The following is a 24,213-nucleotide window of genomic DNA, read 5'->3' as shown; positions in this document are numbered from 1 at the left end:
TTTTTAGAATTAAAAAAATAGCCCATTTTATCCTTGGACCAAGTCAGACTATCAGAAAGCCACATATTTGTACCATTTTATTGATTTTATAGAACTGCTGTTTGGATAAACTGGGCTTTGGAATTATACCCAAAATGTTACTGAAAACACTGCTAGTACTAAAACACTGTAAAAACACATGTTATCCCCCTTAAAAGCTAACAAAGGAGAAAATTCATATCCTCAGTTTTCAGCACCAGATAAAACTTTCCTTTAGAGTAATAGGTTAGTTTTTATATTGTGGGTACTGTGAATCTCATAACTGATTCCCTTTGTTTTGATTCTAATAAAATTGGGAACCAAAGTTTCTGCCCTAACTCTGCACACAAAAAAATCAGGCCTGGATTAATCTTACCTATTACTTTATTTTATATTCTTAACCTTATTTTCTTTCTGCCTGTATCTACTTAGTTTGATCCCGTTATGCATATTTGTGAAACAAGTAAATATAAATGCACATAAGTTTTCTTTTGTGTATATTTCACTGTTTATTTAATAAATCAGGACAGAAAGTTATCACAAATAGAACCACACCACATCAAGTTACAAAGAATTAGGGAAGTAGAAGTTTTACAAAAATTCCAAATAACTCTCTAGTTAAAATTAAAGCTAATTTTTAAAAGATTAAAAGGAATTAAGAGGAATATGCAAGAATTGCCAAGGCGATCACAAAAAACAACAGAACTAGAGGACTTGGACTTTAAGAATATCGAGGCTCATTATAAAACTTACCAATGACTATAGTAATTAAGCCAGTGTGGTCTTATCATAAGGACAGAAAAACAAACAAATACAATATCACCAGAATACAATAGCCAGAAAGAGACCTACATATACATGGTCACGTGATTTATGACAAAAGTGACACTGCAATTCAGTGGGGAAAGGATAGTTCTTATAATAAATAGGGCTGGATCAACTGGATAGCTACATTGAGAGGAAAAAAAGAACCATAACCCTCTAGCTCATACTGTTTGCAAAGACTAGGTCCAGCTGCATCGCAGATCTAATTGTGAGCAGTAAAATATAAAGCTTTTAAAAGAAAACATAAGAAAGTGCTTTCATAACCTTGGATAAGCAAAGGTTTCTTAAACAAGAGGCACAAAAGCACTAATCATAAGGTGGGAGAAATTAATTAGACTTCACTAAAAGTAAGAATTTCTAGTCATCAAAAAATACCACTAAGAATGAAAAGGCAAAGTCATAGAGTGAAAGAAAATACTTGCAATTCATATATATGACAAAAGTCTTATGTTCAGAACATATAAAGAACTCATCAATTATTAAGAAAAAGGCAGACAACCCAATAGGAAAAACAAGGCCATCACTTATCCAAATGGAAACTTATAACACATAAAAGATGCTCAAACTTTGTTAGTCATCAGGGAAATATCAATTAAAACCCACAAGTAAACATACTACACATTGTGCACACACACAGACACACACATATGGCTAGAATGAAAGACAGATAATACCAAATATTAAAAAAGATATGGAGCAATCAGAATATTCACACAGAGCTAGTATGAATGTAAATGAGCATGATATCTCGGAAAATTCTTTGGCAATATCCTCTAAACTTGAACATGCACATACCCAATGCACCAGCAATTCCAGCCATAAAAATATATCCAACTTCTGTGGACATATGTTCTCTGAAAGATATATTCAGGAATGTTCATTAGAGCAGCAGTTTTTTAGAACAGCCAAAAACTAAAAATAAACCAAATGTCCATCAAAAGTAGAATGGATAAATTATGGTATACCATACACGGAATTCTATACAACAAAATATAACTTTAATAAACAAATTATAACTATATCAGTGTCACAATACTGGGTAAAAGATATAGTATGGCATACATACTATATAATTACATTTATGTACATTTCAAGACCAGGCAAAACCAATTGTGTTGGAAGCTGGTATAACTTCTTGAGCGGTTTAATCTCTTGGGTTTTGGTAATATTCTGTTTCTTGATCTAGGTGCTATACATTTAGTGAAAATTCACCAAGCTGAACACTCATGATTTGTGTATTTTTCTGTGTGTATGTTATACATTAGTAACACCAGTCAGCCCCAGGTCTCTTATCTTCCACTTGATAGAGATCAAATGGGAGCCATCATTGTGTAGCTGAGTTCACATGAATACTCACTTATTTAGCATGTGAGCAAGCTCAGAGTAAAATTATCCTTCCCCATATTTCTTTGTCTCCTGCAGAACTCAAAAGGGAATCTGAGAAATGCCTCCCTACCCTGAAACTTTCACAGTCTCACCACCACTCTCTGCCTTAGGTCCACCAGGAATAAAGTCACTATTTCTTTCCCTGACCATGTCAGGCACCACAGGAAGCTACAGACTCCCAGGTCACACTTACCTCTGGCACGCTCATCTTCATAACTCTTTGTACATCCTCCATTTTGTTCCCATCTCCCATCCCATCCTAATTCTGGAAGGAGGAAACCCCTCCACTGTGCCCTCTGAAACTAACTGTCCTTTACCAGAAAAATCCTCTATATCCTCAACAGTTCTCCGAATGGCACTTCCTTCTTTTTAAAAGACACTGCTTTCCCTGCATGCAATCTTCTGAGTGACTGCCTTTACTGCTGGGCCTAGAAGTAAAGTAGGTGTCCTCCTTCCTCCTTACTACCACTACAGATCATTCTCCCTCTCTCACCTCAAACCATCTATACAATGCTGCTTCGAAACTCATGTCACTGTCATCTATAATCAATCCACCCCAAACCCTTGCCCTGCTCCATCCCTCCCCTTCATTTCTAGCCCATCTCACCTCTTCGCTCACTGCACTCTTTCAAACTACTCCTACTTAAATTCTTGGTGATATTTTTTTCTTACACCCTGAACTCTTCACTCCTAAAACTCTCCTCCAATAGTATTGTCTTCCTCCCTGCCTCAGCTACCCAATCCTATGATCATAACCTATGATCATAACCTAGATCAGCTGTTCTCAAACATTTTGGTCAGGGCCACTTTTCACACTTAAATATTGAGCCAACCTGAAAGTACACACAATGGCCAAAGCTGGAAAAATGTGAGCCACAGAAAAAAATAATGCAATATTGAATTATAACACAAAGTATAAAATAAATATAAATAAGGCACAAATAAATAAATGAGACAAATCTTCCTTACAGAAGAATTCCCAACAATAAATGTATATACTCTCCTCTCCAGTAGGTAGAGTTTTGTCTCTGCCTCCCCATTGAGAGTAGGCTGAACATAGTGATTCACTTCCCTGGAAGAGGGTATGCAAGGGGGTAAATAGTAACTGTAAACTGGAGAAACCTGGCAAACACTGCCTTGATCAAGTTAACATCAGCCATTATGTCATATGAATATCATGTACCACCTGATATGATATGATGAGAGGGCACTTGACCTCTGTGGTATTCTTTCCAAACACTAAATTCAGTATAATCATGAGAAAAACATTAGAGGAAACTCAATTTGAGAGATATTCTATAAAATATCTGAACAGTATTTCTCAAAATTGACAGGGTCATAAAAAACAAGACTAAGAAACTCTCACAGACCAGAGGAGACTAAGATGAAATGACAACTAAATGCAATATGGTAACCTAGACTGGATCCTGGAACAGAAAAAGAACAACAGTGAAAAAACTGGTGAGATCCTAATAAAGTCTGGAATTTAGTTAATAGCAATGTAACCATAATGTCAAATGTATAATGATAATGTAAGATGACAACATTAGGGGAAACAACTGGGTGCAGAGTACAGAGGGAGCAATACAATCTTCGCAACTTTTCCGTAAATCTAAAATTGTCTGCAATAAAAAATTATTTTTAAAATTACTGAGGCCTGGGCCGGCCCGGTGGCGCACTGGATAGTGCGCCGCTTGGGAAGCACAGCGGTGCTCCCGCCCGAGGGTTCGGATCCCACATACAGACCGGTTCCCGCTCACTGGCTGAGCGAGGCGCGGGAGCAACACCGAGGGTTGCAATCCCGTTGCCGGTCCCCGGTCCGGTACGGGGGCAACACTGAGGGTTGCGATCCATTGCCGGACACGGAAAAAGACAAAAGACAAAAAAAAAAAAAAAAAATTACTGAGGCCTGAAAGAGCTTTTATTTATGTAGGTTAATATCCATCCATATTTACTGTGCCATAAGATTATAAGAAGTAAAAAATTCAGATGGCATACATAGTCTTAAATTACCAAGTCAAACCAGTTCCTGGAGGATGTTATGCTAAGTGAAATAAACCAAGCACAGAAAGACAAATATTGCATGATCTCATTTATATGTAGAATCTAAAGAAGTCAAAGTCATAGAAGCAGAGAGTAGAATGGTGGTTGCCAAGGGCAGGAGATGGGGTGTGGGGATGGGGAGATGTCAGTCAAAGGGTATAAAGTTTCATTTAGACAGGATGAATAAATTCTGGAGATCTATTTTACAGCATGTTGACTATAGTTAATATAATGTATTGTATACTTGAAAATTGCCAAAAGAGTAGATCTTAAATATTCTCATCACACACACACACACACAAAAAGTAAGTACATGAAGTGATGGATATTAATTAGCTTGATTTAATTATTTCACAAAATATAGCTATTTTGAAACATCATGTTGTATACTGTAAACATATACAATTTTTATTTGTTAGTTATACCTTAATAAAGCTGGAAGAAAAAAAATCTACACGTGGTAAAACTTACAAATCCTTTCAGGTGATAAGTTTCTTTTAACTTCATAAAAGGAAAAGAATCTTAAGAGGAGAAAGTATGTATATAAACATTAAAAATGAGACCTGAAATATTAATGCATTAGATGGGAAAGAGGACACTGGAATTCTGTAAAGTATAGGATAATTATTTAAAGAAATAGAAGATGAAAAGCCAACAGCATTTGCTAATTGAAAGAAGCTTTTCTTTGTCCTTACTACATATTGTAACATTGTAAAAAAAATTCTTTCCATCTTAGAGTCCTAGGCTCCAAGATGAGTAACAGTTATGATTAAAGGTATCACTAAAGACTAGGTAGGGAAAAAAACAAAGTGACCACAAAATAGAAACCGTGATTTAAAAACTGTTTCTCTCTACCAGCAAGCAGCAAGAGGCTCTCTACAGTTGCTAACCTACCCCCACATTTCATATATAATATGTAACCTATTAACATTTATGGCAAAGACCCAATTATGTAACTTTGCAGGCTTTATAAAAATAATTAGATATCTCTTTTTTTTTTTTTTTTGTCCTTTTATTTTTTGAGACCGGCCGCACCGCGCTCAGCCAGTGAGCGCACTGGCGGCCATCCCTATATAGGATCCAAACCCGCGGCGGGAGTGCTGCTGCACTCCCAGCGCTGCACTCTCCCAAGTGCACCACGGGCTCGGCCCTAGATATCTCAAGTAATATTCAAAGTATACTCTCACCTTAAAAAAATCTTTATTCTACTCAAAAGTAAAGGAACAAAATCAATATAGATATTTCCTTCTGTGTAATTAACTTCCTATTTTCTCAAATATGTTCTAGAGCAGAATATTTAAAATTATAATAGAAAGTTTGCTAGGATTCTATGCATTATTTTACATGCAGAAGTACTCTATATAAAATTATTTTTCTATATTTTCAATATATAATAAAACACTTCCAAATCTAATGTCTTATTCTTCAATCCTCACATTATATTCTTATCTTAACCCTAATAATGATTACCAAATTTCATCTTTTAAAGTGTTGTCATCAGAAACACATAACATTATAACTGTGTTATTATTATCCAATACTGAAGACTGCAAAAGAACAAATGCATTTTAACATAACTTTCACTGTAAAACTCTAAAAATGTTCTTATTCTTACTATTATTTTACATAATCCCCTTTGTCGTGAAGTATTAAGTATAAACTGCTACAAAAAATTTTATAAACATTTGCTTTATATATTATTATGAAAATCAAGTTTCTATAAATTCATAGAACCAAATTTCTTTAAATGGATTTTGATACATCATGAAGTTTTAAACTTCTGTCCTATGCAATGAGGACATTGCTATAGTTAAATTAAGTGCCACCAGAAGATTATCAAGATTCTTAGGTGAATTTCAGGAAAACAGAACAGAAGGAAATGTTCAGATTATATTACAGAGTAAAATTAATTTAGTGTTAGAGATTTTTCTGCTTAGAAACTGACCAATCAACTGGAGAGTCCTGTGTAGAAGTAGAATATCTTTGCTACTGCTTCAACAGTTGCTGATAGCCTCACTCACTGTCTACCTGTGTTGTCAAGTGAATAAAGCTCCCTCTCAAGGTACAGGGAGAAGGAACATAATATATAGGGCCAGTAAGAGAGGTGTGGGAAGTCTTTCCACAGGCCCATTCCTTAGGCCTATTTTCCTTACGTATCATAAGTGTCTGGTTATCAAGAATAGAGCATAGATTTTTTACTTAAGGAAATATCTTTTGACAGAAGCATCTTTTGCCTACCACAAGGACAAATAAGACCACGTAGGGACATCAATGTGCTATGGCAACCAGCCCAGTGTGTTTCTGTTGGAAAAGCTAGGACAATTAGAAGGAAAGATAGCAATCTATCTTCTCATTTTCCATTTTCACCTTCCTATTCTTCTCAAATCATCCAGGAATTCTGAAGAATATTTTGTCCAGAGAAAGATAAATCTGATTTGAACTCTAATAAGAGAAATTAGAAAGAACTATTTTTCAACAACCATGTTGACCAAAAGAATGCCCAAACACAATGCTGTGAAACTTCTGAAGCCCACATTCCCTGCCCTTGGATTTCTGCAAGATTCTTTACAAATGTTCGCCTACTTTTTTGAGTTAGCATTCAAATAGCCTTGACTAAAATCTTAGTAATTTACTGACAAATTAGATTTTAGATAAGAGCAGTCAGGATGATGAGATCACTAGGAACCATGGCACTGAAATGAGCACTTCTTGTTGACATTAACATATCACATGCCTCAGTGGTTCAACATCATTTTGAAATTTTTTTTTCAAATAAAAATTTTATAATATAATTTTAAAGTTTAAAGTTGTGTTAGTAATTACAGGCAAAGTTCAGTCCAGATATCATAAGCATAAATATATACAGTAAGTATCTAATAAAAATTTGTTAAATTGAGGAATACATTTCACCCTTCAGACTGCCTGTCAAATTTACTATCTGCTTTCCATCTCCACAGCAGCACCCTGAGTCTGGGCCTTTATTGCCTCTGCATGTGCTGTTCACAAAGCCTTCCTGCTCCTGGTTTCTTCCCTTCTCCAGTGCACCATGCACATTACTGCCATACTAATCTTTCTGAAACACCACTTTTCTCCTGACCATACCATGACATGAAATCTACCAGATCTTCCACATCAAACTCTCATTATGGTACAGTCATAATTTACCTACCCAAATTTTACTTATTTCTCTTCTCCAAAATCCACAATACCACTCCACCTCCATGTCTATTCTTATGCTGTTCCTCTCTACTATAGCTTTCTTTTTCTCCACAGCTTTTTACAACCTATCCAGGAAAAACCCAGTGCTCATGCTGATGAAGTATATGGATTGGCAAGGTGAACTGTCAGGAGAGAGGTAAGGCACTGCATGTGTAAGCCACAACAGCATCACCTGATTGGTTGTTTTAAATATTGATTGATTGATGTAGATAAACTTGGCTTTGAAAACCACTCATTAGAATTTTATAAGAACTTTAAAGAGTCCATTAATATAAACTATCCATTTCATTAAATATGAAAACAGCACAAATGAATTATTTTAAATTTAATACTGGGTAGAAATCTGCAAAAGCAGTTATTAGCTGAAATAAGACTTTCCAAAATGGTTGCACCATCTTTTACAAAATATGATTACAGCATATACTACATGATTCAAGTATTATCTCAATAAGTCATAGTCCATTAAGCCCTGATAACTAAGACACAAATTGTAAAGTTTATGTTGACAGATTTTAAGAGGTCAGGTATAAAAATTACCTCAGTAGCATCACTGACATGACTATTGCATAACTGCATGGTAAATAGCATAGTAATTAGGAATACTTTTTACATGTTCATTAGAACAGGATGTCAAGTTGACAAGTTTATAATGCATCCTCTGCCCAGCTCATATAACTTATCCAGACTGGGTAGGGCCAGTATGGGAACAAAGAAAAAGAATAGGACTAGGCAAAAATAGACATAGAATGGGAGGTCATGTTAAGGGATAAATTATTCAATATTTTTATGTATGCAAAAAGTCAGTGTTACTATATAATTAAATTGCAGCATTAACTACTCAACAAGCCCTTGAGTTCCTACTGAGTATAATGCAAAGTGTTTCTATTACTTTGCACTATTAGCAAAAGAACCGTAAAGGATGATCTGATGCTCTTCAGGAGCAGACGGCAAAGGAATAGAGGGGAACAGATGTGGAGAAAAATCGATCAAAGTAGTACCCTACATTCTCTAGAGGAATAATTACAAGTGCAATTATGATAAAATTATCAGAAATACACAAAATCAGCAATGTAGAGTTTAAAACAAAGATTCTGCTTACTATGCAATTACAAAAAATTTCTTTTTTGCATCAAGAAAGAAAATAAAACAATAAAAAAAACTATGAACACTTTGTTAGAACATTAATCTCCCATCTCAACTAATATTTTTCTTTATTGGAGTTTTTTTTTTTTTAATTTCTATACTTAAATCTTTTCCACGTAATTAAAAGAAATGTTCATCCTTCTCATTGCTGCTACACTTCCTGTGTAGTATTCCGAACTTTTTTCTATACATATACTATATAATCAGCAGTTCGGAAAACTCTCTACTCTTAAAAATTATTGAGAACCCCAAAGAACTTTTTTTATGGTGGTTATATTTACCAATACTTACCATATTTGAAATTTTAATGACAAATTTTTAAATATTTATTCACTTTAAAATAATAAATCTATTACATATCAACATAAATAACATTTTTATTAAAAATAACTTTCTTAAACAAAATAATTAGTGAGAAGAGTGACATTATTTCACATTTTTGCAAATTTCTTTAATGTCTTGGCTTACAAAACACAGTAGATTCTCATAAGTGTTTCTGCATTCAAACTGATATGATTATTTTATTTTGGTTGAACAGAGATATCTGCTCAACCTAAACATATATAGTCAATTTGTGTCTTGATTTATGAAAAAAATGGAATCACACTCCACTGAAAGTTGGTAACTTTTCACCTGATATATCAATGACCTTTTTTTTTCTTGTGTGATACACTATTACTATTACATTTACGGCCATCAACAAAAAAACCCTCCTACTATTTACTCCTCCCACATTGATGCTAAGCTTGGCAAAGTGACATGTTTTGGACAATGGACTTTAGCAAGCAGGATGCAAGGAGAGGCTTAATAAGTGCTTGCACCTAGGGTACATTCTCTTGAAATACTCCCTCTTAGAAGGTAGCCACCATACTATAGGAGCTGAGGAATAGACATCTGAATGAGAAGCCACATGGAGGAAAGACTTTGGAGAATGAGAGAAATAAAAGGCTTTCTCTGTGAAAATTTAACTATTTGATGAAGTTGAAGAGTTTTTCTTTTTTTAATCAAAAGACTTCTTAGAGCCTTTAGTATGCTAAATGTGTATTATGAATCTCCAAGAAAAGTGTTCAGAATGAAATACTTATGCAAGTATAGTATACCATGGGATTCTTTACTGTCCAACCACAAATGGCATCATTAGGAATACCATCTGGAAAACACTTAGTGTGACCAAACGTGTCATGCATAGCAATGGTAGATATCCATGGATAATGTTGTAATAATAACTAACATTCTTCAAGCACTTAGGTTTCCAGCACTGTGCTAAGTGCTTTATGGGAATTTTCATTTAATCCTCACAGCCATCCTAGGTGGTAAATTAATATGATCTCCATTTCACAAAAAAAGAAAGCTGACACAAAGAAATAACCTGCCCAAGGTCACACACTAGTAAGTGGTTGAGCTAGGGTTAGAACCCATGCAGTCCAACTCTCCCATTCTCAATCATTATTCACACTATCAACAATCCTTACCACTGACACATAACAGTTCAAAACTTACACCCTGTCTCATGAATAATTTACTTTTACTCCTTTCTTTTTCCTAATATTTTCATTCTAAATTGGAAACTAGTATATTTTCATGCTAAAATAAATTGTTATGGGAAAGTAAATTATATGGGTGATTCTGTTTGGCAGCCAGGTTGAGAACCATAGGGTCACAGAAGGAACATGGTAGAGTACCAAAGGGAAAGTCTTCAATTCACAGGTAGACCCAACTCTGCCAATTATAAACATACGATTTTGAGAAAATTCTTGGTTTCAGTATTTTTCTCAATTGGAACAAAGAAAAGGAAAAGGAATGAGAAAGTATATCACTGATATTTACCATGGTGCCTACATACTAGTAACAAAGGTGCTCCCAAAATTTATGGATATGAGTGAAGTTTAAATGCCAACATTAGATCAAAATTCTTGCTTGCCCATAAGTCAGAGTTTTTTGTTGTTTGTTTGTTTTGCTTTGCTTTATGGCAAACACAATTTTTTTCTAAATTCTGGGACTGAGGCCTTTATTCAGTTCTCTAGTTAATGTACTTTACCCTACTTTCAGAACTCTGGAAACTTCCTTCAAATGATGAAAGAGCAAGTGTTTTACTTCTGTATACATTCGAAATTTTCTCCTTCAGCAAAGTATCTCAAAACACTACAAAAGAATTGACTAAACACAGCACTATTTGATATATGATATATGACAATTTAAAAAATGACAAGAAGAAATAAGTGTTAAAAATTGCATGTATATTTAGCCTATGCTAAATCATGTGATGAAGAAAATGCTGAAAACAGCTGTGGCAACTCAGTATGACTGGTTGATGATCAGAGGTCATGGCAACTATCAAAGCAATGGGCATGAGCCAAAAGACGCATTGCTTTGGCCCTGGTAACTATAACACAGGCAAAATAATGTGCTAAGATTACACACAAGCAATTAGCTCAAATTAACATCATATTAAGAAGTATTTTATTCAGTCTTACTCTTCCAATTTCTACTTTGAAAAAGCAACCAGAGGCTCTAGAACACTTTAAGAACACAAATATCCCATAAACACTTTCTTCTTGCCAAACCAAACAAATTCAAATGAACTAAAAAATTAGGCAGCTGCCTGCCATTGGCTGTATTGGGGGAGATAGGGAAGGAGGCAAACAGTTATTACTTTCTCCATTAAACTATCCAAATTTTTCTCTTCCATGTCTTGCTTAGGGGAAGTATAAAAATGTTTAAAGTTTTGGCATCGAGCTTGGGGGTTATTTGAGATTTTGCTACATCCAAGCACACAAGTCTTTTATATTAGTTTGCTAGGGCTGCCATGAAAAAGCACCACAGACTGGGTGGCTTAAACAACAGAATTTATTTTCTCACCATTCTCTAGGCTACAAGTCTGAGATCAAGATGTCAGCAGAGTTAGTTCTTTCTGAGAGCGATGAGAGAAGGATCTGTTTTGGGCCGCCTTCTCCCTATGTCTTCACACTGTCTTCCTGTACATATGTCTTGCCCAAATTTCCTGTTTTTACAAGGACACCAGTAATACTGGATTAGGGGATACCCTAATGATCTCATTTTAACTTAATTACCTCTATAAAGGCCTTATTTCCAAATAAATGTATAGTTACATTCTGAGGTACTAGGGGTTAGAACTTCAATATATGTATTTTGGATGGGACACAATTGTCCATAACACCACCAAAGCTGCAATAAACTAGAATCCAACAATTAATCTGACTCTTCTTTTCTCATACTAAAGGTACTTAAATATCATCCCTTTTTCACAAACTATTAGATGTCTACTATGTCCTGGTGCTAGATTTACAAAAACAACTATAACATAGTAGCTGGGGCCGACCCTGTGGTGCACGTGGGAGAGTGCGGCACTGGGAGCACAGCGGAGCTCCCGCTGCGGGTTCGGATCCTATATAGGGATGGCCGGTGCGCTCACTGGCTGAGCGCGGTGCGCACGACACCAAGCCAAGGGTTGCGATCCCCTTACCGGTCACAAAAAAAGGACAAAAAAAAAAAAAAACATAGTAGCTGACTTAAGGGATTCACAATCTATTAGGGGAGACAAGTAAACCTAAAACACAGCAGAACTGAGTGTCCCTTAATCTCTTCTGAAACAAATAAAGGTAAATTGGGGTATGAGCCACAAAATAAAAATAAATGCTATGAGGAAAATGAGGAGAATGTAAAAGTTCAATGTAAATATTATCTTTCACTCATTTTGCTATCATTCAGCCTCTTTCCTCTCTTTCCCAAATATAACAGCATACAGAAATGCACTTTCCAAAGCATAGTTGTACTTTAATTAAAGACTTTTGCATTCTAGGTGGCAGTTTTCCCTGCTGCGATGTTGGGGACAAAGGAAGAAAGAAATGTTAAGATAACCAGATTCCAATGAACGGGCTGATGTTTTAGTGTGAGTCACCACCCTTTAATAAGTTGGAATGAGACTCTCAACCATTAATGAAGTCTGCCAATAGAGGCTCAGATGTTGAACAGAAAATGGTGGGTCTGAGAGGGAGGTGCAATGAGAAAATGCAAGTAAACACAGTTAGTGACAGTAATGTGTCCTAACAGGGCCATAATAATAAAAGCAACAGATCCTGACTGTACAAAATTCTATTTGATTCTTCCCAATCAGAAACTCAGGGTATATTATTAATATAGTTATTTTTCTTGGTTTAAAAAAATTATAGTAACCAAAGCATAAATAAATAGTTCAGTATGACCATGTTGATTCATATTAACTGAAGTAATAGTCAATTTGTTTTAGCAGAGGCTGAATTATAAAATTATTTTTATTTTTTTTTTATTTATTTATTTTTTTTTATTTTTTATTTTTTTTCCTTTTTGTCTTTTTTCGTGACCGGCAACGGATCGCAACCCTCAGTGTCGCGCCCGTACCGGACCGGGACCGGCAACGGGATCACAACACTCGGTGTTGCGCCCGCACCTCGCTCAGCCAGCGAGCGGCCGGTCTGTATGTGGGATCCGAACCCTCAGCGGGAGCACCGCCGCGCTCCCAAGCAGCGCACTGTAGCAGTGCGCCACCGGGCCGGCCCCATAAAATTATTTTTAAAATAAAGTTTTCAATAACATTTAGTCATGTACTAGGATAACAAAATGTAACCTAGACATTGCTTTGTAGCTGAATATGAGACTAAAATTAGCACAGCAAAAATTTCTATCTCGGTTCCTCTCAAAGTACTTGAAAGTCCTATAAGAATTTTTAATTCTTAAAGTATTTTAAGCATTTCTTTTTCAATTATGCATTGTTTCTAAAGAGTTATTACAGAAAACCAAACATCTGCTTGGATCCTTTCACCAATAACTAATTCCCAATTGATGGAATCCAAATCTAATAAGTCACACTGTATTGCAATAAATTATTTTGGAGCTTTACATTCTGGTGACATAAAGAGTACCTGCTCTGATTATCATCTTGTAACCAGCACAATATAATTTCCATGAAGAGGTTGGCCTTTTTGTGTTGCTACCTAAAATTATATAACATATTTGAAGTTCTCATAGTGAAAATAACAAGTTTTACTCTTATTTTTCTTGACATGCTCTTTCTTGGCCTGTTATTCCTTTCCCTTCAATTTATCATTATCATGGTTAAAAGAACATCTCATCTCCAACTAACAGCAATTGTTAAAAATTAGATATTATAAGTATGGTAGCAGAGCTTATTAAAAGGGTTCCTCTTATAAAACATTTTAAATAGAAAATATAGTTAACACAAATTACAGCAAGCATAATTAAAATTTCTCTTCCACTCCCTTCCATAAAAAGAGGAATGAGACCTTCTATTCCTCTTACAACCACCGCCCCCCAACAGTTTTAACACAGCTCAATAAATAGAGGAAGCAAAATGGCATAAAAAAAGAATGCTGACTTTGGAGTTCAAAAATATCATGCCACTTTCCAGCAAGTTACTTTAACTTTCTAAGTCTCCATTTTTTCAACTGAAAGGTAAACGATCATATCTACATTACAGGGATGTTTTAGGGATTAAAAATAATACAAATAAAGCACTGGCACACAGCAAGTGCTCAATAAATGATAGCTCTAATTACCACTAACAAAATATTTATCACTTTGAATGACTGAGAATGTATTTCAGGATCTCACAGTTCTTGGAAGAGAGGGACCAGAAGGGAGTCTTCATCATATTCTAACGCTGTCCAGTTACTTCCATCCTTATTTATTCTTTACTAATTAACTTTCTGATTTAGTAGTCTACTCTACTGCTACTGCCTCCAATTGCTCACCATGAAGTTATTCCTTAACTCCCATTAAAGTATAAATTCAGTTCTCATCACATACTATCCATGACCATATAAATGACAAATCTATCAGCTCTTTCTCAATGCTCTTTCTTCCTCTTCAAGCTTGCAGCAAGTATCTTCCTTTCTGAAACTCTACTTCTTGTCCTCACTGACTTCAATATTCTGGTTTTATCAGTCATGTAATAATTTTTCCAATTTTTTATACTTCCCTGTCTGTTCAATGTGCACATTTCTACCTTTACTATTTAGTTGATGCTTCTTCTCCCACCCACTTCTAAAATATTTTCATCTTCCTCTCCATTTCATATCAAGACCCACTTGAAGTTTCATAATTTCCCAAAATAGTCTCTCGCTCTTCTAAACTATTGAAGTGCGCACTGCTTTGGGGACTATGTTGCCACTCTGTCCACCACAGTAATGTCTATCAACTAACAAATCAGCAGGAACCTTAAAATTTAGATCAAAAGAGCATATATGTGTCTGGCAAATTTAAAGTCAGACTGGCAACATTTTTTGCCCCCAAAGGAAGGAAGTGGGGAGTAAAGTCTGTGTTGATTAGAACCAATACCCTAACTGGATTAATTAAATGCTACTTTACATTTAAGGAGGAAAAAAATAGAAGAGTTCAAAGAGAAGAGTTTATAATTGCTTGCCCAATTTAAACGCTTTTAAGGCTTACATTGTTCTCTTAAATTTCCAAGCCTATATGTTACTTTATACAAGAGCAAATGTAAATCTGCCAATAGCTGAATCCCCAAATAATTTTCATAGTACAGTTTAAGAACTCATACACAATGTTTTCATTAAGTCAAGTGCAAATGACTGAATGAATCTTTATGCATTTATGAGAAAACAACTAACGTCCATCAACTAATCAAAAGACTCTTTGTTCAAGAAAGCACACACCAAACAAATATCACTTAACGTTTATTACTAAAAGCCTACCCTGATACAAGGTTCAACAACAACGGATATTTAAACCAGAATGAAAAAGTACTATTTACAAAACTCCTTGTTCTCTTATATGTGGTGCACTTACAATATTCTTTACAAGGTACAGACAGTATTTAGGAATGCAAATTGATCTTGAAAACCCAACAAATTAAAATGTGAATTATTCTCATTCCAACCAGTTTCTTTTTTTTTTTTTTTGGTGGCCGGCCAGTAGGGGAATCTGAACCCTGGATCTTGGTGTTATAACACCTCTCTCTAACCAACTGAGCTAATGGGCCAGACCTCCAACCAGGCCCAAAATTAAATTTTAATTTAATTTAAAAATTTTTTTAATTAAATAAAAATAAAAATAAAATGTGAATTATAGTAAGTACATTATACAAATATAAATTTTAAATCCTCCCACCTCATCTGACCCCACTCAGGGATCATCTATCATAACCATAATGGATTGCATCTATTAAAATAGCAAAAGATAGGACACAACACAGGACAGACTAGTAATAATTACAAGGTTACCAAAAATTGAAACAACTTGTGCAGAGAGGAAAAACACTTAATAAGATGCTCAAATGAAATGATTAAATTTACTTCTCAGTAATAGGGAATAAAGGAAGTGTCCTGATTTGGAAAAAACTAGATGATTAAAAAATATGGGCTATGGCATTAAACAGGAATTGAGTTTAAACTCTCTTTACCCCTAATGAGGTGTTGATCATGAACGAGTACATTAAAGTCTCACTTTCTTTATTTGTAGAATAATAATCCTTATCTCATAAAGTTGTGTAGGGATTAAAATTATGAAATTAATTATGAAAAGTATTGAGAAAGTACTTAAGCACATATTAAGATCTCAACAAATTGTATTCAATTCAAAAAGACTTAGGCATTTTTACAGCTAAACTATTTCAAGCCTTCTAAGGAAGAAATTAATTGCTAGAGCACATAAAAAGACAGAAAGCTTCTCTGTCTCACTCTCTTTTTTTGCAAAACTAGCACATTCAGAAACCAAAACCTGGGCTGGCCCGGTGGCGCACTGGAGAGTGCACCGCTTGGGAGCGCGGCGGCGCTCCCGCTGAGGGTTCGGATCCCATGTGGAGACCGGTTCACGCTCACTGGCTGAGCGCCGTGCGGGCGCAACACTGAGGGTTGCGATCCCATTGCCAGTCAGTAAAAAAGACAAAAAGGGAAAAAAAAAACCAAAAGCTGAAAAAGGTAATACAAAAGGAATACTAGAGATCAATCTCATACAGCAAATCAAATACAGCACTATTTTAAAGAGATATGCTGTTACCAAATTGTCTTTATCCTTAAGACAATAATTGTTTGGTGAAATCTACTAGGAAATCTTCTAATTCATCAACCAATAAGTAAAAGAAAAAAACAAAAAACAAAAAACATGATCATCTCAATGTACATTAAGATTACATGTGATCATATTTAATATCTGCTTCCAATTTAGTATCAGTTCCAAAAAAAAGGAATAAAAGACATAAATAAAAATTCTGAATACATAACTGTGAAACCCTACAGGCATTCTCATTCAAATAAGAAATGAGCCAAGATATTCACTATTCACTACTGTAGTCTAACATTGCTCTATAAATTCTGATCAATATAAATAAGAAAAAGAAATAAAGATTAAATGTTGGCAAGAAGACAAAATTATCATCACTTACAAATGATATAACTGACTTATTACAAAACCTAATAAAAAGCTATTAGAATTAAGAGTTCCATAGGATGACCAGTTAGAAAACAGTATATGAAAATCACCAACTTTTCTCTTCCATCAAGAAGATATAGTCCTCTTTAAAATATAATGAGAAAATATCCCATTCATAATAGGATCAACAAGTTTCAAAATACCAAAATACTACTTTAAAAACTACAAAACCCAAATGAGGACAAACTACAAATCACATGAAGAAAACTCAAAACTACATTTATAAGTCTTAAAAGAAGACTTGAATAAATTATGATAATATTGTAGAGATATCACAACTATCTCTAGAAAATGAATTTGGATATTCCAATAGGGTTCTTCTGGGATCTCAATAAATTGAATTAAAGGTAAACTGAAAAAAGAAATACATAAGAAATGCTTAAGATGTTTTGAAAAAGATAATGATAGTGATTCACACAACTATATAGTAAGACACATTTAAAAGTTACAATAATTAGTAGAGTTTGGAGTTACTGGAGCAAAAATAAATAGCCAATGAAACCCAACAGAAAACCTAGAAAAAGTCATATATCTATATCTATAGATAGATTATATACACATTATTTGGAATTTAAAATCTCTGAGAAAAGATAATTGCTCAACAAATAGTACTATAATAATTGACTTGCCACCCTACTTTCAAATACTTTGCAAATAGATTAAAGATGTAAATATTTTTAAAAAGTGAAATTAATAGAAGGAAATAGAGGTGAATAGTTATATAATCTGTGAATGCGAGAAGGCCTTTCTAAACAAGCAGTTACCATAAAAGAAAAATTTGGTAGGTTTAGCCACACTAAATATGTTTAAAAATATGTTTAAAAATAAAAATCCACACCAAAAACAAAATTAAAATGTAAATGACAAACTGGAGAAATTATTTGCAACATAATTGTACAAAGGCCTAACAGTTTGTGTCTACAAAGAGCTCTCCTAACTCAGTTTTTAAAAACCTTAAATATCATACTCGACAAAGGACACTAATAGATAATTCGCAAAAGAAATACTACAAATATTTAATGTCACTAACAATCAATGAAAAAAACATTTATGGAAGATACAACTTTTCATGTCAAAATAGCAGTTGTTTCATTGCTAATGCTGAATATAGAGAGGGTACAGATACTCTCAAGTACAACTAATAAAGATGAATACTAATTAAACCTTTTGGGAAGGTAATCTATTGATATCTATTAAAAATCATTAAAATATGCATATCTTATGACTTCAGAATTATCCTAAGAAAATAAAGATATGGGCACTGATTTATCTATCAAGAAGCTAACTGCTAGCTATTCATTCAAAATTATTAGTAAGAGCTTAAAATTTCAACAATTGAAATGGTGGTTAAATAAGCTGTGGTAAATCCATATGCCAGAATATTAGACACATTTTAAATGATGTTATATTGTAAAGAATATTTTATTGGCTTGGATAAGCATTCATATTAAGTGAAAATAAGCTGGTGACAAAACAGCATGTACCAAAAAGAGTGGGTTTTTGTATGTTAAAAAAAAGGTAAATACCTGTTACAAGGGACCTATAAGGATATTCACCAAAGTGTTAATAATAAGTATATCTGAGTAGGGGCATTATGTTATTTATCATTTATGCTTTTCTGAATTCTTCCAAATTTCCTACAACAATTATGTATTACATTAGTAATTAAGAAAATACAGAATGTTTACAATATTGCTGTGACTATATATGGTAAGAATAGTATCCAAAATCATGCTAACATTGATAATCCCACTCTTTTAGGCTGCACCAAAATTAGGGATGCTTTCCCTTTCTAGGTCAGATCATACTTTGATTCTTTAATCACAATAAAAGAAATTTTCAGGACTCTAGAAAACAGACAAAATTTTTCACTGCACCTTTATTAACGATCAAGTACAATGTGAATAATATTCAGATATTGGCCATTCTGTTTTCAACCCCCTGCCAAAGGTAAAAGTCAAGAGTGAAGAACAAGCCCTAGATTTCAGAACCAGCAGGGCTCAGAGTTTACCTACATCCAAATCCTTAGCCAGAAATTTTTTTTTAATGGTGGGAGAGCATAGATATTATCTTCGTAGGATAGAAAGTGTGAGCCTTTGACAGCTTCTAACCACAACTCTTCCTCTGTTTCATTTGGGAGACAGAGGAATGATCTCTCCTCCGATGTATTTATAAGACATATATCCAAAGGGCAAGCAAATGGGATTTCTTCTGAGCAAAGATTCTTTAAACAGGTGATTTTCAAGTATAAAAATGTTCTCTGGGCTGGCCTGGTGGCGCACTCAGTAGAGTGCGGCGCTTGGGAGCACGGCGGCGCTCCCACTGAGGGTTTGGATCCCATATAGAGACCGGTGTGCTCACTGGTTGAGCGCGGTGCGCGCGCGACACCGAGGGTTGCGATCCCATTACCGGTCACGAAAAAAGACAAAAAGGAAAAAAAAAAATGTTCTCTTTCCTCACTGCAGTTATGCAGCCTAACTTTGAGAGGGCCCAAAAGACTCTGGCAGTATTTGTCTCTCCACAATAAGCAATAATAGTCAAACTGTTAATTCCATCTGTTCCCCTCCAAAAAATGACACAGCGTTACATGATGGTGCCAGGAGTCTCAGGCTCCATTTAAGGGGTTTTCCTGAGGGGATCCATTTTCACAATATTAAGATGCTAATTTTTCTGTGAAACAATCTTGACACTAGATAATGATAACAACAAAGAAATTTGTTATCTTTACCATCACATTCTTTGTTAGAGATGTTGCTTCCAGAATTGTCTTCCTTTCTTACTGGTCAAAGCTAATTCCGTCCACTTCTCTTAGTTCCAGTAATTATCTCGTCTTTCCTGAATATCTTACCTTCTTGTCTCTACTCTCATTTTCTTCATGCATGTAAACAAACATAACATTCCTTCAACCTAAATCCCTCTGGAGTGTTTCCATCCATGCCTGCACACTGGAATTACCTAGGGAACTTTAAAAAAATACCAATGCAAGTAATTTTTAGTGACAGAAAGTAGACATGTGGCTTCCTGGGGATGAGAAGGAAAGACTACAAAGGGACACAAGGAAACTTTTGGAAGTGATGAATATGTTCACTATCTTGAGTATGGTGGTGGTCTTATGGAGGAAACATATGTCAAACTTTAAATATGTGTAGCTTATTATATGCCAATTATACTCCAATAAAGCTGTTGAAATGAATGCTGATCTCTGGGTCCCACCACACCCCTTCAAATTGGTATGGAAATCAGAATTCTTAGCAGCTCCCTAGATGATTGTAAATATATAGCCAAGATTAAGAACCGCTGCTCAATGATAGTTATAGTTGTCATTCTCTCCCTTTGTTTCTTGAAACTCATCACTCAAGCATGTCTACACTATCACCATCCATTCTTTCTTAGTCTTCTGAAGAGTGGTTTCTGAACCACCACTCAGCTAAAAGTGTACTTGTTCCTGGATAAAGTAACCTATGGACTTCTGACAAATTCATTGGTCATTGGAGTCCTCTCCTTACTCGACACTTCTTTACAGCATTCAAAACTGTTGACCCATTTGAAAATCTCTCCACCCTTAGCATCTCTCCTGATGTTGCTCCTACCTTTCTAACTATTAATAACTATCACTCTTCTAACCCTTTCAAACTATTCCGCATATTTCTGATATTTATCAGAGTCTGTTCTCTGGCTGCTACTTTTAACATGCTAAAGGCTTTCCCTGAGTTATTTCAACATAATCAACTCAACACAGCTTCAATTCAATCTTCAATCTTCTCTCTAATCCTGATTTCCCTTGTAAATTCCACATCCATAGATCCAAACATCTATCTACCTTTTCACCAGAATGTTCTACTGCTTCCTAAAATTCAAAAAATCTGAAATAGAATTTATCATCTTCCTTCCATTTCTGTGTTTCTCATTTCCATTTGAAACTAAGTCAAATCTTCAGAGTGCTGATTCCTTCTTCTTTTCTTCCCACAGATGACCAGGACCTATCAGATTCCACCTCAGTCTACCAGAGTGTAGGTCTAAAATACAAATCCAATAAATGGCTTCTCATCCATTACCTTCAATTCAATCCCTTTTGCTAAGAATACAATGCCCTGGTATGGCCCTCTCCCACCCTCACTATCCTCATTTCCCACTATTTCCCTACTAACTCCGGCATTCAAACCATGTCATTGTCAATGCTATTGACTTGGTCAAATGACAATGTCAATTGACAGTGACTTGTCTACACTGCCATGGTTTCTCATGCCCCCTGCCTTCTCACTTATTATATCCCCCTCTTGAGAAGTTATTCACTTACCTCCTGCACTTGGCAAAATTATACCATTCTTCAAAATGATACAATTGCTGTATGCTCCTGACTCCACCTACATTCAAGATGAATTAGCCATCTCCCACTCTGAGTTCCCTTACTACACAAGACATATCTTTATTCACACATTTGGTATTATAACCATTACTTTACTGTAATGTTACCAATATCTTGTACATTAGAGAGCAAATTCCTTGAGGACAAGAGCTACAACATTCATTTCTGTATTTCTTGTACCTATTTAGCCTTGGGCTTTGCAAAAAAAATTTATGTTTGCCACAATTCCAATTATTTACAAAATGTAAACTTCTAAACCCAAAAAGGGTCTTGAATACTAAGGATTTTTTAGAGATTCCTTAAGATTCATTGTAAAATAAATATTAGGCAACAGGATGCTGAATAAAACAGTTGACTATGAAATACTTTGTCTAAACTATACCACTTTAAAAAAAAACAAAACAAAAACCAAGAACAGATTTCATAAAAGCAAAGCATAGTAAAGATAACACACTGACCTATCCAATGTCTCGGGATGTCCGTATCCTGGTACTGTTAATGCTGATAAACGAAAAGGGTTACTCATCCCTCTATGGTAATAATTTTAGTAATTCTTTTAAGGATAAATGAGCCACACCCAGAATTTTTCTAAATATCTGATGATTTCCCCCCTTACCACTTTGTTTAAATGAACTGATTATTTGAATAGCTTGTTTTAAAGCTACCATTGGCCAAGCAGATCTTAAAGAAGATTTTTTTTTTCTTTTTTGCCTTTCGCTGCACTTCAAAAATATGGTGCTTTGGACTAATAGTTATCTTGTAAACCATAAAATGTGTTAACATAAAGAAAAAAATGCTTAGAAAGTGGGGGCGGGGTGAGGTCTGGGGCTGTTATCAATAGAATGTTCTTATGGAAAACAAGACTCCCAGGACTCTCACATTGCCTCAAGGTTACACCAGTCCTTATAACTTTACACCGGTAAGAATTCATTGAAAACCTCAAACTGTAAAGTGTTACATGAACCACAGAGGTGGCCTACCTGTTCCAAAAACTACCGTGTGACCCAAAGGGTGGATAATTTGCAAAAGGACAGCTTGGCCCTACTGCCTGGAGTACAGTCTCTGAGATAAGTAGTAGCTTTCAGAGGAACGAACTCCCTCTACCTGACGAGCTGAGCGGCTGCCAGGCGTGTGATGGTGTATTTATCAGAGAAACAATTCTGTGCAGTACAGAACCACTTGCGCGAAATGAAATCTTTCAGGAAGGTCTAAACTCTGAGGCTACAAAGCACACATGTGCATGCCGAAGAGCGGATACCCATTTTTGCCGAAGCGTGCAAACTCGGGGTCTTTTAATACAACAATACTCAGCTAAAACTCCAACGATTCTTGAGTATGTTAAAATCAGCCTCGGGAGAGAAATAACTCATAGAAAGAAGGGGCGAGGGCTGAAAAGGAGATTTTCAGTGTAATAACCAAGGAAAGAATCGTGGCTGCTTTCTGAACCTCTCCGCCCTGCGCGGGACCAAAGACGAAGGCGAACGCTGCTTACAAAGAGGAGGGGGAGTCGGCAGTGACCATTTTGGCCACCAAACTGGACAGACAGCGGTGGCCTCGCTAGAGAGAAGAGAAGGCTGGGAGGGTGGGAGAGGCGGAGCATCCACCGCGGCCGGCGGCCGGACTCCCGCCCTAGGCCGACCCCGCAGAGGGGCGGCCAGTCGGCCGAGGCGGCGGCACCCGGGTCACGCCCGGAGGCTGGACCGCTCCTCGCCGGGAAGCAGACACCCGCGTCCGCGTGCACGAAGCTGCCGCCTTCCAGGCAGCGGTAGGGCTGCGCCCAACTTCGGGGCAAGCAGTCGCCGGCCGCAGCCCACCCCCGGCCGGGACGCCCCCCGCGCCCAGCGCCGCCTCGCGCCCACCCACGGCGCCTCGCGCGGGAGCCGTTACCCCGACGAAGCCGCCGCCCCAGGGACAAAGTCTCGGTCCTCTCCCCGCCGCCGCCTCACCCCAGCTCCTCCCTGACAAAAAAGTTATCAGTCCGGGTAGCTCGGCCGGACTCACCAGAGCGGCTCCCGGAGCTCCACCTGCAGGACCTCGACGTGTGCGGCTCGCAGCGACAGCGACGGCCGCTGCTCTGCTTTCTCCGGAGAAGAACCACCACCTGCCCCCTTCTTCCTAGCAGAACGGGTCCGGGCGAGCCATCTTCCCCCTCCTCTCACTGACTGACAACCCAGCCCGGAGAGCCGCCACAGCCGCCAGCCACTCTGACAGGCACGACCAGGGACCCGTCCCCAGGCAGCCAACCACCACCGCCCTAAGACAATTCAGCCTATCACCGTCCCCTGGGGCGGGACCAGAACAACTTCTCCACCAATGAGAATCTCCTACTGCTGGGCCAGGGGCGGAGCCGTGAGGTGGGAGGGAGGGCGACTTGGGTGGGCGTAGTCGGATCAATGGGCGTGGTCGGGGCGTCAGCGGGGAGATGATTGACTGTAGGGTTTGCGGTGGCCGCTAGACGATAGTGATCAGTGAAGGTTTCTCCGAGCCCTTAGGGCTTATGGTCTTCTCAGAAGAAACTAAACCTCACTGGGTGATGTGGACTGTAATCGGAAAAGAGAAACAAGTTGATATTTTAATTTACTTCCCAGTAACTCCATGCACAAGAATTTTTAAAAATCGTGTCAAATCCCCAGGAGGTAAATTATGTACGTTTTTGCAAAGTGGTAATAAAAACTCTTCCTCCTCACCATATCATTGCTTTTGGCCTTAGCCTGGAAAAAGTCAAATACAATTCCCCAATTTTCTTT

At 36.6% G+C, this 24,213-nt stretch overlaps 1 protein-coding gene across 2 annotated transcripts in view; it reads right to left on the bottom strand.

Annotated features, from left to right (window-relative positions):
• The window catches only part of FAM126A (family with sequence similarity 126, member A), a 66,853-nt gene extending 43,241 nt beyond the window's left edge, over positions 1–23,612 (bottom strand). For both annotated transcript variants that reach the window (XM_008567032.1, XM_008567033.1), the window contains exon 1: positions 23,468–23,612. The gene's annotated coding sequence lies outside the window, so the exon portion shown is untranslated. The remainder of the gene's footprint in view (positions 1–23,467) is intronic.
• Positions 23,613–24,213: the final 601 nt, after the last annotated feature.

This window comes from Galeopterus variegatus, unplaced genomic scaffold (assembly GCF_000696425.1).
Source record: "Galeopterus variegatus unplaced genomic scaffold, G_variegatus-3.0.2 Scaffold286, whole genome shotgun sequence".
NCBI classification, from domain to species: Eukaryota; Metazoa; Chordata; class Mammalia; order Dermoptera; family Cynocephalidae; genus Galeopterus; species Galeopterus variegatus.
This window is presented reverse-complemented; position numbering and strand designations above follow the sequence as displayed.